At 37.0% G+C, this 3,984-nt stretch overlaps 1 long non-coding RNA gene across 1 annotated transcript; it reads right to left on the bottom strand.

The window, feature by feature from the left end:
- Positions 1–543: 543 nt before the first annotated feature.
- On the bottom strand, positions 544–3,204 carry LOC128560373 (uncharacterized). Its single transcript, XR_008372941.1, has 3 exons — positions 2,995–3,204; positions 1,793–1,848; positions 544–693 (listed from the first exon to the last, which is right to left on the bottom strand). It is a non-coding gene; the product is annotated as an uncharacterized LOC128560373 (long non-coding RNA).
- Between the last annotated feature and the right edge of the window lie 780 nt (positions 3,205–3,984).

Below are 3,984 nucleotides of genomic sequence, written 5' to 3'. Positions count from 1 at the left end.
TGTTGGGTGCCTGTAGTCCAGCTACTTGGGAGGCTGAGGCAAGAGAATTTCTTAAGCCAAGAGTCTAATGTTGCTGCGAGCTGTGACACCACAGCACTCTACCAGCGGCAACAAACTGAGACTCAGTTTCAAAAACAAATTAACCAGGGTCATTCATGATGTAAATAACAGAGTAGAAACTCAAACATGTCTTCATTTCAAAAGCAGCCACTTTTCATCACATAATACCTCTTCTACCCACAGCTCTAAAATTTCAATGTTCGGAAAGCAAGACAATGTGTTTATGACAAAGATTGGTAAGAAGTGCAAACCCCACTTTACTTTGGTATTCACTGCACAATCAATGATGGCTCTATCATAAGATATAATGTGAAGAGTCAGAATAGGTCACTTGAATTGGACCCAGATAAACCTGTTACTTCCCTCTAAGCAAAGAACACTTGAGTTGGAAGTGACTGTAACACTGAGAAAGTAAATCCCTGAACCCTTTCTCAGTCTTCCTCCAATGTGGAAATTCTCTTACTGGGGTCAGAAAGCCTGGCAGTGGCTCAGTCAGATCCATAAAGTGTATGGGTTTCAGTGCTGTTGGACTATGGATGAGTGTTGAGAGGGCCAGGACAGGCTAGCAGGGGAACAGTGCCTGTGGCCAGGAAGTCATCAAGAACAAGTGTAGGCAGGAGGGTTGAAGGTGGGCTGGAAAAAAAAAAAAAAAAACAGAGAAAAAAATTGTTATTTTATTTATTCCCAGTCATACCTAAAGCTTGAAAGAGAAGTTTGGGCAGCATATTATATTTTGTGTTATTTTCCTTAGACTCTTCTAGAGTTTTAAAAATGCCATTAGTCCATTATGCCTCATAGGGAGGATACAGTGAGGTCATAATCAGAAACCAGGCAGTTTCTTGTGAAATCTCCCCACTGTCATGGCCCGAGTTTCTCAAGTCAGCAAGAGGAAAGCAACGGATTGCTTTCCTGGTAAGGATCCTTTTAAAATACAGATAAATTAAAAATATTGTACTTAAATCAGACTATCATAAACTGCTATTAATAAAAGGGACTCTAGATTGACTTGTATTCAGGAAGAACTACAGAGGACTGCTTTGAAAGCTGATAGGTTCTAGAAAGGTTTAGCTTTGTGATGAGACTGAAATCCCCCCTCGACAGTTTCCAGTGTCAGTCTATTGAGATTTCAGGCTAAACTAGGCAACTGCTTTTGGGCTTTGCCTGAATTTATTCATTCATTTATGAAACAAATATGTATTGTTTTCTAAGAACCAACAACAACACCCTAGGTATTGGGGATATGAAGAAAAATGGGACAGTTCTTCAATAAGTTCATAGTCTAGTGAGAAAACAAGCACATAAACAATCATTAACCTATTCAGTAGGTAAGGTAATGGAGTCTCTGTGAGTCCCTGGTAATCTTTAAGTGCACAGGACCTTAAAGAGCACAGACAGGAGCTCCTAATCCAGCCTGATTGGTCAGGGCAGCTTTCCTCCAGGATGAAATACTGAAATCAGATCTCATAGAATGAATAAACATTTCTACAGCAGAGAGTTGGGGGAGAGAAGCTTCCTTTAAACAGATACACAAAAAAGGAGTAAATTTTTCCAGCAGTGACAATGTTATTCACTGCTGAAGTCTTGCCACTTGTTAAATGAGACACTGAACTTGCAAAAGGCTGACCGTGGCCCACAATTGCAATTCTTGCTATGAGAGCAGGATGCAAACAAGAAACTGGAAGATGTAAGGATTTATACAAAGCTTTCAAGAACTGTTTGACTTTAAGCTCACCTGGAATAGATTTCCCTGTAGGAACAACTTTGGAGTTATGTGGAGGAAGGTAATCTCTGTAAAAAATTCATTGTGTTTATTTTTTTCAGTGCAGTATGTCTAGGAAACTCCTATCTGATATAGGTTAATCTTCTAAGAAATTTGACAGTAGAAAAATTATGAAAGATTACATCATTGTCTGATTAATACATTCATCGAGTATTTTTGAGACATTTGCATTTAACTTACATGTATATATTTTGCACTTCCCCTTGTGGTGACTAGCCCTCTAGGATAAATGAGAGCAGTGTGGCAGAATGCCCAGAAGCGGAAGCTAGCAAGTGCTTTAAAAAAATATGTAACATGCTTCATCACCACTCCATCTCCTGCCACTGCTAGCCCACCTTTCACATTTGAACCTGGGAACGTGCAAATCATGTCCTGCACATGCCCCTCACACCTGTTTTGGCTTTACTCCTGCATGCACATGGGCTTGGTACTGAATAACCGCCCCTCCTCCCACTTCTTGCGTGATTCACTATAAATTGTAGTGAATCTTAGTTTCTGGACTTAAATATTTGGTAGTGTTTTTCACTGTCACTAGTTTGTACGTTGGGGGTTGCAGTATTCAAATTATTGTAATTGTTAATTCTTTTTATTAAAGTTACCAATTCCAATTGTGCCAAATATATTCCAACGGTTTATTTTGAAAAGAACTTAGTAATGTTCACGTACCTTTAAAAACTTAACAACTATCACAAACTGTATATAATTATAGTTTTCCTTTGAGGTTGGTAACTGCCTTTGAAGTGGTGGGACCCTATTAAGAAGACATCTCCTTGGTAACTTGTAGGGAAATTGACAACACATTAATTTTTCCAAGTTGCAATGATATATAAATGATTTACTGGCTACAGAACAGCAAACATTGAAGTGTACCCAAGAATTTCTTAGCTAGTATTAATAGAAATATAATTCTGGAAGGCATAAAAGCATTTGAAAATATGTGATGCTGAAATAAAAAGCCTAGGCAGATGAAAGTCACAATTAATAGAAAGATGCAAATTGAATCAATGTGAACAATTACTATAACACATTGCCCCAACTTATGTTTTTCCATTGTTATTTGTCTTTACAGGAAGCTCTGAATTTTCTCCTTTTGCATGATGGTTGAGAAAATCAGGTCCCTCCAAAATCCTTAAAAGCCATTGGCTGAAACTAACCAGAAGCCAGAGGGCTAGAGAGCCCATCGATGCAGATCATTCGTGCAGGCCCAGGAACATGGAGCAGAGTGGAGAAGGGTGAGGAAAGAGCTTGGGGCTCCACAGAGAGGATTTCCACTTCCACTGTGATCAGAAAAATTTAAAACAACATCTGGTTGCATACGAGATGTTACAGCTTCTTTCTTCCTTTTTTTCTTTCTTCTCTCCTTTCTTTTTTATCTGAAAAAAATGAGTTTTTCTTAAAAATGTAATAAAAAAAACTCAGTGAAAATTATTGTAGTAAGACTATAGGGTACATCTCAGTTGCTACGCATATCAGCAAGAGGAGGTGTTAAAGCAGGTCTTAAAGTGCCTTTTATTATCTCATCAGACCAGTATGCTTTAAAGCAGCATTGAAGGGCTTTTTCTTTCCTCCAACTAATAACAGAGTGAAAGTTCAATGACTGTGTAGATTGAAATAGTGTTTTGATATTTGAGAAGAATTTATAGGAGAACTTACAAAAATATTAGGCTAAAAGAATATTGTTCTGTAGTAATTTGTAGATTCTATCACATTACATTTTGGTTCTCCACAGTTCAATTTCTTTACATGGAAAATGTACAAATAGAGCTGCCTTATGCAAATTCCATTTAAATACTAATGGTATTTCACGTGATGCAAGGATTCCATTTTGATTCAAGAATTTAGTTACCCCCAAATTGTTTGCAACAAACCTCATAGAAAATATTTGGTCCAGATAATCACTTTATTTTGTGTTTTTGACCAAATCGTTGCACAAGTTTCCAGATACAAATATTGATGAACAAAATCTAACACAGTGAGTTTCTACATTATTTTTTTAAAGTACCCTGTAATCCAGTGGATTTGAAATTTGCAACTACTGTATGGTTTTACTAAATTCTCTCAAATTTTAAAAGGAAAAATGAATAAAATATAAGTACATGTGGCACAAATACCCAGTTGTTATTTTTTATAAGTTAATAATTTAT

Source organism: Nycticebus coucang, chromosome 11 (assembly GCF_027406575.1).
Source record: "Nycticebus coucang isolate mNycCou1 chromosome 11, mNycCou1.pri, whole genome shotgun sequence".
NCBI lineage: Eukaryota > Metazoa > Chordata > Mammalia > Primates > Lorisidae > Nycticebus > Nycticebus coucang.
This window is presented reverse-complemented; position numbering and strand designations above follow the sequence as displayed.